Below are 13,025 nucleotides of genomic sequence, written 5' to 3'. Positions count from 1 at the left end.
CTTTAAACAGTATTTAGGTGACTCTGTCTATTCAAATATACCCAACCTTAAATTTTATTTTATTTTTCTTCTTTGTTGTTGTTGTTCCACTTATTTCTTCATTCATTGGTTAATTTGTTTTTGCAAGTACTAAGGTAAGTGCATCGCCTCCTTTTCTTTGCATTATTTTAAAAATATTTGATGGTTATTTTTAAATATGTTTTATAAGGATTTCCTCTTGTTTTACATATTGTCCCAATGGCTTTTCTATTGTTTCCTTGTTATGCTTTTTTTCTATTCACATTACCTGTGAAGGCCATTGCCATTGACATAGTGGGTGGCATTTCCAAAACTTAAAATTATATATCTGCTTTGACATAGGTATTCTTTTTCTTATAATAATACTCCAGAAACACTTTTTTTTGCATACAAAGATACATATAAAATTGTTATCATTATTAGAAGTTTAAAAATGGAAACAGTCTATCATTTTAGAAACGGTTAATAAATTATGGCACATTCACAATATAGATTGCTACAAGGCAATTAAAATGAATATGAACATCAACATGTAAAGATATTGGAAATTTCTCCATGTATAATATATTTTTAAGGCCAAAAGCACACTCTAGAGTAATATGTTTAGCTTCTGTTTTTGGTGTCCTTTGTTACATAGAAAGAATAAGGTCTGTTAGTATATAAACCAAATTAATAATCTGTAATAGAAGTTAACTGTCGAAATAAAAGTACCATATCAGTCTCTATATATTTCTGGATTGGTCATGGTTTTTACAATAAAACTAGAAGAAAATATGCACATGAAATTATATTCATATTTTATTTTGCTTTTAAACAACAAGGAGGAACTCAGTCCATTTAGGAAATGGTCTCTGAGAAGAAGAGATAGTCATGCCACCCCAAGAAACATTCTCAGTACAGGGCCAAGACCAGCTGAACAAGAGAAGAGGTCCAGGAGAATGAGTCTTTCTTGATGCATAAATCTACTGAGGTTCAGTTTACTACCTGGTCACCAGCTTGGGTAGAAGGGGCCGTTCAACCAAGGACTAACTGACCACCTTCCATCCATCTCCCTTATTAAACTCTGGAAATAAGACTCAATGGGTGGTGCCTTGGCTCTTTGGAATTAAGCTAGTCTGGTAATACACTCCTAAAGATCACCTTTCATTTGGTTCTCTATCCATCCACGTAAATTTTAAAAGCCACCTGTAAAAATTAAAAGTATCTTTTGTCTAAGAAAAATCACAATGGTTAACTGTGTGTGCCTGAGTGTCTGTCTTTCTAGTGGCTATTTAGATATTTTTATGGTGTAGACAAATGTACACCCCTGAAAATCCTCAACTTGAACTCATCTAGAGGGACTCATCTGTTAAAGCACAAATCAGCCTCAAAAATACTCAGTGTATTTATATGAACATCTATAAAAATATTTTCCTCAAGTATGAAATTTCTTTCTTCTCCAGTTCCCATGGTAGATTAAAATAAATAGAACATCTATTGTAGGCCTTTGAAATTCACAAATGTTCAGATAACTTGTTATCTATAAATGAGTCTGGGTATATTTATGCTCAACTATATTGCTCCTATAAAAGGTACTTCTTTTTTTAAAGAATCCTCATCCTTTTTTTATACAGTTGAAGGTCAGTTTCAATTTCTATGTTCTTTCCTTAAAGAGGAAAGAACAAAACATTTCAATAGTCTTCAAAATGCAAGCTGAGTAATGTAAGCCTTTAATGAAGCTTTTACATTAAAAATCATTTAGGTTGTGTTCCTTTGTCTGTTTGCTTTAATTAGCAGCTGACTGAATTGATCTTGTTTTAGTCAGATAGCTTTTCTGAACAATTTTGGAATCTATTTCTATGCCTCTTCATTTTGAAAATTACCATAATCCCATTTTACCCCACAGTTGGATTTTCATTATAATTGAAATTTGTTGTAATTACAGCAGATGCAGACACTAAGGAATTAAGTAAATAGAAAGGAAAGTGTTAGAAATCAGTTCCTAAATTTTCCAGGGTCTAGTCCACAGTTGGGTGTCAATTGTTAATTGCTGCTGAGATAACGGACAAAGCAATGGTGGTCAACTAAATTTGCTGTGCACATTAGTTGTCCTGGTAGAACTGCAGGGGTTCAAGACAGACCTGAGTGTCCATGGTGTGCTATCCTGCCTGTCCTAGCTTTGGTAACCAATGAACAGGAAAATGGAAAGATTCTCTCTCTACTCTTCGGCAAACCTAACTTTTATGACTGAGAGATGCCCAGTGCTCTTCAGAGGATGTCTCTTCAAAGTAGAGAATATTTTGAATCAAAAATTTCTCAGTGTTATCTATTCCAATTCTATAAATATGAGAAGCAACATGAGGTCATGAATCCAATAGCAAATCATTGTTTTCTGGTTACTTAAGATGCAAAGATGCATATTGTCTTTTCCCAAATAATAAGTTACTATGTTTTCTTAAAATCACAAGGGAAGAGAACTCTATCACTTTGACTAAATAAGATAGAATCAAATTTCTGTAATCAATCCTTTTGTCTCAGTGGCCTAGAAGTGATTCATAGGAATGAAAACACTCAATGACATGTACTGATAGTCTCTGGCTTTTATAGGAGGAAAATCTGGTCTGGTTTTTGTACTTTATATTACAAAAGGTTAGGTAAAGGTTAGGTAAAAGGTTTTATGGACCTTGAAATAGATGTTTTTTAGTGTTACAGAGATGGTATTTTAATGTTTATGTAAGGCTAATTAGCAAATGCAGACAGTAGAGCTCTGCAGGATATCAAAATAGTCTTATTCTTAAATTTTAGGCCATTACTCACATTCAATTATAAATTAGAACAATTCTATTGTCTGGATCAGTGCTTCTCAAATTTTGGCTTAAATGTCAACTGTGATACAGTAGGTCTGGGGTGGAACCTGAGGTTCTGGATTTATGCGAAGTTCCTGGGGATGACAATGCTGCTGGTCCTCACACTGCAGTGAATATACTACAGAGCGTGTTCAAGGGAGGTGCAATATGTGAACCTCCCCTCTTTTTTGGTCTCTTATTGCAAATATTTCTAGTTGTTTTTATGTTAATATATTACAGTTTTACAGTGTCAGAATTTGATGCAATGCACTAACAATATGCTAGTTTTGTCCAGATTAACCCTGAAGACATTTGGTATAAACCTTCACATGCCTTTCCTGTGTATTCATGGAAACAAGAAAATGTTATTTGGGGAAGGCTATCACAGCCTGGTGTCATCAGGTCTGCTCAGGCTCCTGCAGGCAGAGTAGCATAGGAGAGGGCACTGTTACACTTAAATCCACTTAAAGCTACTTAAACCAGACAAGCTTAGGAATATCTGCTTGCCACATGTCCTTTCTACTGCTTAATAATGAAGCAAGAACAGATAAATGGATAAACATGACATCTAAACAATGCCATACTATAGAAAGTGAGAGAACTAACTATGCATTTACCTTATTTTCTTATTTGTAAGAAATGCACACAGTCCTCAAATTTGAAATTTAAAAAGTTACAGTTATTTTTAATGGTTCTGAGTAAATATGATTAAAATAACTGCTATTGCAAGACAGAGTATTCAAATTTTTACAAGTTGGCAGCTACATATCTCCGTCAATGAGGGTTTTCTAAATATTTAAAAAACAAAAAGGATAGCCACGTAAAATTGATGTTGAGGCTAAGGTATGTCTGCAATCTGTGATCCCTTGGTCAATGCATTTTATTGTTTTCATAGACCAAGTTTAGAAGTATTTAACTTGATTTTCAAATATTGCTTTTATCTGATATGGATAGTCCTATGATGTTACTTAGTAGAATAAAAATATTTAATTGCCAAAAAACACCACTCATATAAGCCAAGGACTCAAGTTACAATTAGGTTTATCAATCTCTTTTGAGGTTCTATTATCCAGACTTCTTCCAAGGTTTTATTTTCTAGTAAGACTAGTAGTGTCTATTGTGGTCCTGGCTTCTGTGGGCACTGCCATGGCCTCTAGCTCCCACACATAGTGTGAACGGACATGATACTAGCAGGGGCAGGATTGCCTATCATACTGGTCCATTTGATCCAAAGAGCAAATTTATAATAAAATTTATGTTAATTTATGTTATTTATGTTGTTTATGTTATGTTAATTTATGTTATTTATGTTATTTATGCTCAAATTTATGTTATTTGATTTTTCACTTTAAAGGTCATGCAATGCAACTAAACTTGAGCTGGTGTTTGAGAACCAGAGACTTAGCTCTCCTTTTTGAACCCAGAGACTTTGCTATGATAGAGTGAGATTTGGTCTGGTACCGTCCCTTTGTGTTCAAATTAAGGCATAGTGTTGGGTTCCTTCACAGGGGTGACAGAGTACATTCAGATAACCCAGATGTCAGATTAGAGAGACACAACTTCAATCCCAGTTTTGACACTTTCTAGCTCATATGACATCTGGCATTAATTATGCCCTTCCAAGCTTTACTTTTGTTTTTACTAAAATCAAGACAATCTCCAAATTAGTCAAGTGCTAAACTCAGTTAGCTACTCAGCTTGTGCATTCAGATCTGGCATTTCCATTCTCTGTTGCTAACCTCAGGAACACGTAAGAAAGGTTACACTTCATTTCCCTCACTTAAGTTCCATCATTTGAACAGTACACCTGGCTTCCTGGAAGAAACTGAGCAGCTACTGCTCTGTGTTAAAGGTCTGAATCTGGGCTGTGAGAGGTGTGGCATCAGGGACTGGCACGAGACTCAGTGGCCACACACTGCCTTGTGACAGAACTGCTGACAGCCCACCTGCTGCTAATAACACTATCATCAGCCCATCAGCACATTCATTGGCCCCTGACCTTGCATCTGCTCTAGGAACCGGTTCTGAATTTGATTTGAGCCAATGTGTCATGACCCTTGCAATGGACATTGTGGAGAACACAAGCAAGAAAAAGTATACTAAATCTACCTTATATAATTATAATTTTTCGTTCAACTTGTTTAGAATTTTATTATTAAACATAAAAGTATGAAAAAATGAAGTTTAAAAGATTTTCATATTAATGAAAACCTTAGTTAGAAATGTTCCAATGTTAAGTCATCTTAGGGGTGTCAAACTCATTTCCACTAGGGGCCACATCAGCCTCACCATTGCCTTCAAAGGGCTGAATGCAATTTCAACTCCTTAACAGTTAAGGACTAGCTACATTTATATTAGTCCTAAAATTATCTCAGCCCTTTGAAAGCAACCACAAGGCTGATGTGGCCCCCAGCAAAAATGAGTTTGACACCGTGTGTTAGGTCAAGGAGAAAACATGGGCTCACAGAACTCAAATAAAAGCTGATAACTCTAACCACCAGGGAGAACAGGGACCTTAAGAAAAGCTGAGCTTGGGCACTTGAATATAACTAGGGGCTTGCTCCTCCCAGGCCAGGCCTTTGTTTCTCTGTGCATTGACTTCACTCACTCCACTTGTGTCCCATCTTCCCACCTGTTGTAAGGAATATGGCTGCCAGTTTCTAAGTGTGTGTGTGTATATATATATATATATATATATATATATATATATATATATATATATACACACACTTCCTCTCTACTCTCAGTTTGGGACTCCATGGAAGGGGCCAGCTTAGCCCATCTCTATGGATCAGACCTTCTAGCCACAGGCCAGGAATTATGTAAGAATGAAATGCAAAGTCCCACGGAGCCAGGAAGGGGGAATGGAGAGGGGAAAGAACAACCCCAAATAATGGCAGAGGTAAGAGCTTAGAAAGATAAAATCATTCATGACGTCTAAAGGACCGCCCTTGGTTCTCATTTTAACACACTAATCTGTATACCCCTGCATTATCTTTCACCTTTGTGTGAAAACCCTCCATGTCATTTTAGGGGTAGCTTAATTTATAGCTCAAGATGAATACTTGGTAAGCCTACGCTAGTGTGTCTCAAAACTAATCCACACCAAAAAGATTAGTCCTTAACTATTCATCACTGCACTTTATTCAGTGTAATTGAATGGCATGTCGGCAATCAATTTTTGGAGGATTGAGAGCACCTTTCACTTTCTGATTTTACTTTTCCCATACATAAATAACAAAAATAGCTGCCACTCATCCCGCTTTTCTCCTTTGTATGTCTATATGTCTATATGGACACCACTAGTTGTTCACTGCAGTCTTCCTCCTATAAAACTGAACTTCTGTGGAGTCCCTCAGAATACTGTCTGAAGCCAGCATCACAAGCATGGTGGCAGGTTCAGAAATAGCAGCCTATTTGCCACCTCTAGTGTTTTAGAAAGTCAGTCATCAATTGTGCTACTTTTTTTTGCCTTCCCGTATTTCCCCAATATATTCATATATGGGAAATAATGTTAACCTCTACCATTTATTAAATGTTACACTTAATATGCTAGACTTAGTGCTAGGCTATCAAAACAATTATTTCAGCTAATCATTAGAATGACCCTATAAGACAGCAATCATTATCTCTAGGGAAGTAAGGATCAAATTAAGCTGCTCATTTAAGATCACAGAAGTTTAAAAGGCCACTGTAAATCCAGATATGTTCAAATCCAAAACAAGTACCCTGGGCATTAGAATGATAAGGGGAAAAAAAAAGACACAAGGATTACCTTGATGGATAAATGTTTGTTTTGTTGAACAGCACACCTGGCTGGTTGAGAAGAGGAAAGGGAAGGCTAATGTTGACTTATGACCCCCTAGTTCTCTTCCATGCTGTTGTTTGAAGCCACTTTGTCTAAACTACTGACCAGCTCCTGGGTGATTACTCTATTCCTTGTATTCCACATTACCTTTTCTAAGTGTTGTATGAATTGAGTAGTCTGTAGAAAGAAAGGATTAATGATCACATATATTTGTAAAATTTTGACCTTCTAATTAATTGCCCTCCTGTACAGGCTATCAGGTTGTGGGAACGACAACTGCACACACACACAAACACACACACAATGAGTAATCCTGCAGGAAAGAAACCCATGTAATGTTACATTTATCCAGCATTTCTCAAACTTATATGAACAAAGGAATCATTTTACACAAAATATTATTAAATTAGACAGAACCAGTAGGGTAGTTCCCCACTGTGTAGAGAAAATTTGTATGAGGCTATATATTTTTAAAAGATTGTATTTATTTATTTTTTAGACAGAGGGAAGAAGAGGGAGAAAGAGGGAGAGAAACGTCAAGGTGTGGTTGCCTCTCACATGCCACATACTGGGGGCTTGGCCTGCAATCCAGGCAAGTGCCCTGACTGTGAATTGAACTAGCGGCCCTTTGTTTCACAGGCTGGTGCTCAATCCTCTGAGCCACACCAGCTTGGGCAGTATGAGGCTGTATTATGATGAGCTTAATTAGGATTATTTTTTATTATTTTTTTATTATTGTATTTTTTCATTCCCATTTACCTGCTGTAACCCTCTTCCACCTCCACGCCCCCCACAATCACCACACTGTTATCCATGTCCATGAGTCCTTTTTCTTTTTTTTTCAATCCCAGAAATTTTGTTATTTAAATCTGCTGACACAATATTTGTGAAAGACTGATCCACAGATGTCCTGGTGTTTGATAAGATGCAGATTCCAAATCTTCATCCCAGACCCCTTACTCAGACTTGTAGGGTCCAGAAATGTGCATTTTAAGAGTTTTCCGTGTGATTTTCACTCACTCTAAAATCAGAAACTACTATCCCATAAGGTTGGGTTGAAACCATAAGATTGCTTTTAACACGTTGGTAGCATTGAAAATTGTTCTAGGTTAATATCTGCAGTCTGGTGTGTGTCTTTATTTGAGGCCATTTTTATCCGTTCTGGTGAAGTCAACCAGCTGTTCCAGTGATACCTTAGGTGGCCTTTACCTAGGAAAGTATTGACTAATCTGTAATTCTTACTTTCCTAGAGATAGTGATTGCTGTCTTATTGGGTCATTTTAGTGATTACCTGAAATAATTGTTGTGATGACCTAGCACTTAGTCTAGGGTTGGGGTCTAGACATGGCAAGCACTGATACCCAATCCTGCAGAATCGCAGGACCACAAGTTCCCAGAGCAGTGACTCATGCAGGGAAATCTCACAAGAGGTTGGTGTGTACTCCAGTTTATGTATTTACTTTGAAAGCTGTGATTTACAGAGGGCCCAATATTTCCACCTGATTGACAAACAATTTTTCCATGCTTCAGGTAAGTTTCATCAGGTTGCAAAATATTAGAAGGCTGTCAGTTAAGCTTGAAATCAAATGATAGTTCCAGGATTTCAAGATTTAATGCCACTACCTCCTGACAGACTGACTGATCTAAGCTATACTAGTGAGTGAACTCACACATGTTTTATGTCCTAACAGGATACTCTGATGCCAAAGAACTTTTACATCAAGTTCTTTGAATTGGGGCAGACAGTTTTTAGAAATATGTCAATAACTCTAGTATGTACTATGATATTTGGAATAAAAAATGAAGATCATTTTCTTAAAAAATTTAGAAACCTAAGCTTTATTGATAGTTTATAATTAGATTATAAGTACACATTTGCTCAAAATATGTCTTTATGTACAAGGTCATTTTGAAGTGGTCAACAGATAGAGCAAAATACTTGGAAGTAATAAAGTTATCTTCTTAAGTAATATAATGTTTCTGACATTTTGAACTAGTAACAGTTAAACCACTTCTCTGTGAGGATATTGGAAGAAATCAAGGCAAACAATGATAAGCCTTTCTCTTCTGATGTAAATGTCTTTGGGGAAGGAGTACTATGAAAGGTAGAGACCAGGGTCATCCACAGCCTGGGCTGCTAGGGGTAGTATTATATTTACTTACCGGGTTGTCATTCTGAGACCCAAACCTAATCTTAAGAATTACCCCAGAAGCAGCTCCATGTTGGTTAGGAGAAAAATGTTAGCTCCATGAAGACTGGCCAAGGCAGAGTGTTTGCTCCTGAATAATTTAAGAGGATAGTCACTAGCCACACATAGCTGTCTAATTCTAAATTTATTAAAATAAAATAAAATAAGAAATTATGACTTTCTTAGTCATAATATCCACATTTCAAATTCTCAATAGCTGCTAGTTACTGGGTGTCAGGCAGCATAAAGGAGATCATTTCTATCATCACACAATGATTAGTGCTGGTCTAATCCAATTAATATTGATTCGTGGAAGCAAACACTATGTTACAATGTTATAAGCTTCATCATTCCTAGGAAGGAGTGTTCAGACCCACAGTGATCCTCCCCTCTGACAACAGGAATAAAGAAATGCAGGGTGTGCATTTAATGACATTTCTAACTCTTTTCATGTGATGTTGCACTGGAGAAATGACTTCTTCTTTAAGTGTCTGAGATTAAAGAGGTCTTAATTCGTATTTTTAGCTATAATAGCTTTAGTTTTTGATTTCATTATTTATGATTTAATTTATTACCAACTTACTTTTTTTTAAATACATTCTTTCTTTAGAATGCTAGCATTAATGCAGGCATAGTCCAGCCTGGCATAGACACTGTGTGTATATTCAAGATAATTCATTAAAGTCTAACAGATGTTGAGTTTAACTTTGAAAGATCAATATTTTTCTTTTATTCCCAAGTTGTTTGGGGCCCCATTAACTTCTCATAACAAATATTTGCTAACTATATAATATTGTAAAACTCATTTAACACCCACACATACAGTGCCTTTGTTTGTAAAATGGAAATAGGTTATTTTAAACATTTTAATATTGTTCTCCACATATCTGAATTAGCAGAGGGAAAACCCAGCATAGACGCTGTCTCTTGTCTGAATTCTACCAAAGAGAGGTGACTCAGGTTAGTGTATATAGTACACAGAAGATAAGGTAAAACTTCACAGAGAAAGAAAAAAATCACCTCCTGTATACTTATTTTTTAATGAGAATTTATTTAATTACTTTAATCTTTATAGTATTTTTTTACATTACTGGTTTGTCCCCTTATACACCCTCTCCCCAGCAATCACCACACTATTGTCCATGACAATTTCTTTTTTTGGCTCTATCTCTACCCACCACCACTAGCTGTCATTTTGCTCTCCATCTATGAGTCTGTACACATTTTCCTTGTTAGTTAGTTCAGTGTGTTCATTAGATTCCACACGTGAGTGAGATCAAATGGTATTTGTCTTTCTCTGACTGGCTTATTTCACTTAGCATAACGTTCTCCAGATCCATCCATACTGTTGTAAAGGGTAAAATTTTCTTCTTTTTTGTATGGCCAAGTCATATTCTATTATATAATGTCCCATAGTTGTTTTATCCAATCATCTATTGATGGACACTTGGGCTGCTTCCCTATCTTGGTGATTATAAATAATGCTGCAATGAACATAGAGGTGCTTATGTTCTTTTGAATTAGTGTTTTGGGTCCCTTTGGATATATTCCCAGAAGTGGGGCTGCTGAGTCAAAAGGCAGATCCATTCTTAATCTTTGAGGTATTTCCAAACTGCTTTCCACCGTTACTGTACCAGTTTGCACTCCCTCTAACAGTGCTAAAGGATCCCCCTTTCTCCACATCCTCACTGGCACTTGTTTGTTGATTGATTGACGATAGCCATTATGAGAAGTGTAAGATTGTATCTCGTTATGGTATTAATTTTCATTTCTCTAATGATTAGTGACATTAAGAATCTTTTCATATATCTATTGGCCATATGTATGTCCTCTTTGTAGAAGTGTCTATTCAGGTTTATTTTTTGGTATTGAGTTTTGTAAGCATTTTGTAAATTTTGGATATTACTCCCATATCAGATGTTATTGATGAATATATTCTTCCACTCTGTGGGTTGTCTTTTATTTTCTTGAGAATTTCCTTTACTGTGAGAAACTGTTTAGTTTGATGTAGTCCCATTTGTTTCTTTGTCCTTTGTTTCCTTTGCCTTGGGAGAGATATCTGGTAAAAAAAAAAAACGGTAAGAGAAACATCTGAGATTTCGCTGCCTATGTTTTCTTCTAGGATTTTTATGGTTTCAGGTTTAACATTTAAGTCTTTGATCCAGTTTGAACTTATTCTTGTGTGTGGTGTAAGAAGGTGGTCTAGTTTTATTTTTCTGCATGTATCCATCCAATTTTCCCAATACCATTTCTTGAATAGACTATCTTTAGCCCACTGTATATACTTGCTTTCTCTGTTGAATATTAATTCTTTTATTTATTGGCTCTCTATTCTCTTCCATTGATCTATGTATCTGTTTTTATGCCAGTGCCATGCTATTTTGCTTACTATGGCCTTATAGTAGAGCTTGACATTAGTAACATGATTCCTCCAACTGTGTTTTTCCTCAGGATCACTGTTGCTATGTGGGGCCTTTCGTGGTTCCATGTAAATTTTTGAAATATTTGTTCTAGTTTGGTGAGATATATCTTGGAATCTTGATAGGGATTGTGTTGAATCTGTAAATTGCTTTAAGTAGTATGGACTATTTAATGATGTTAATTCTTTCAATCCATGAACAGGGTATGTGCTTCTACTTATTTGTATCTTCTTCAATTTCTTTCTTCAGTGTCTTTTAATTTTCTAATTACAGGTCTCTCTTTTACAATCTTGGTTAGGTTTATTCTTAGGTATTTTATTCTTTTCATCTCCATGTCCCCCCATTCACAATACAGACCAGGCAAAGGGCCTGGGGTGAGGTGTATATTGGGTGGGTTTATTCTGCCTTCTCTTTCTGTGCTGTCAGTGTAAGAACACAGCCTCCCAGTGCTTACCAAGAGGATTTAGATGGTATTTGGAAAAAGCTGGAGGTAGCTCTCCATGTTAGAAGACACTAGAGAATGTGACATAATCAAATGATGTATCAGTTTCTGCCAGGCACTTTTGAAAACAATGTATAAGGACATTGGTGACAAAGTATGGATCATATATGATCCGAATGCTGCTCTTTGGGCTCATGGGATACATTTACTCTTCTTCAGTAATTTCACCTTCCAATAAATAACTGACATGTTTACAGACATATTGCCACTCACCAGTAACATTTTTTCTTCCAATCTTAGTAGGTAAGCAATGACAATCTCACAAGTTTTCCCAATTTATTCTCCAGGAACTGCTTAGAGCTCACAGAATCCAGAGGATGAACACTGAGATCTTATTACTAGGAAACTGCTGACATTCTCTCAAAAACACCGATGAGATTTTGTGTGCTTCTCTAGAGTTGCCTTCTCTTTAGACTCACTTTCTCTTGACGAGCTACTCTATTTTTTTTTCTTATAGTACAAGATTATAATAAGAGTAATATGTTGACATTCTTCCTTCCACTGCAATATTTATAGATGACATTGCTAAAATGCATTTGCTGTGGTTTGCTTGTCTAATTTTATGATGCTCTTGCTAACCAGACACACTCTTGCTCACTGGTGCTCACAGAAGGAGCACTTCACACCATGTGAATGGTGACAGCTGGCACCAGCTGCTCCTCTCAGACACTCTTGCCATTCAAATAGAGAGCTAACTGGTGTGAACAACATTGGAAAGTTTTCAAGATGAGAAAGAGGTGAAGGGCTTTAATTCCCAAATATTGGACAGCAGTCAATAGAGTTTGGAATGTGCAACAAAGTTAAAGATTCTTAAGTTCATTCCATATCTTGAGGCAGTACTGTGTCCAACTCCAAGAAGTGTGTTGCATTTGATAAGCTTCATATGTAGTTCATCCCAGGTACTAACAGCAAATGTTCTGAAGGTTTAAATTATTCAACAGCTAGTTGCAAAAAAAAAAAAAAATCTCTCAAGTGAATCCATTAACTTTCTCTGGGAGGTCAAAATGCAGATGCAAAGCAGGTATCAGCCATGATTGGGAGCAAAATGAAACAGAGAAGGGAAGTGCCAGAGTAAATATGTAAGATAATTGTGAACATCAGCAGCAGTCAGGAGACTTCACTGAGTCGGTAGAATTCAAACTGGCCCTTGAAAAATGGGCAGAATTTGAGCAAAAAAAGAACTGGGAAGGGAACTCAGAAAGTAAAGTAGCAGCAAGGCTTCGAGGCAGCAATGAATGAGACTGCCTGCTATGGGGCAGGCTG

The 13,025-nt window shown here is 36.4% G+C and overlaps 1 protein-coding gene and 1 non-coding gene across 4 annotated transcripts in view; both read right to left on the bottom strand.

Annotated features, from left to right (window-relative positions):
- The window catches only part of CNTNAP5 (contactin associated protein family member 5), a 981,662-nt gene that overhangs the window by 388,741 nt on the left and 579,896 nt on the right, over positions 1-13,025 (bottom strand). The window lies entirely within an intron of this gene.
- LOC112313213 (small nucleolar RNA SNORA51) lies at positions 11,591-11,723 on the bottom strand. Its single transcript, XR_002975675.2, has one exon. It is a non-coding gene; the product is annotated as a small nucleolar RNA SNORA51 (small nucleolar RNA).

This window comes from Desmodus rotundus, chromosome 2 (assembly GCF_022682495.2).
Source record: "Desmodus rotundus isolate HL8 chromosome 2, HLdesRot8A.1, whole genome shotgun sequence".
NCBI lineage: Eukaryota > Metazoa > Chordata > Mammalia > Chiroptera > Phyllostomidae > Desmodus > Desmodus rotundus.
The sequence above is the reverse complement of the archived record's forward strand: the minus strand, read 5'-3'. Positions and strand labels throughout refer to the sequence as shown.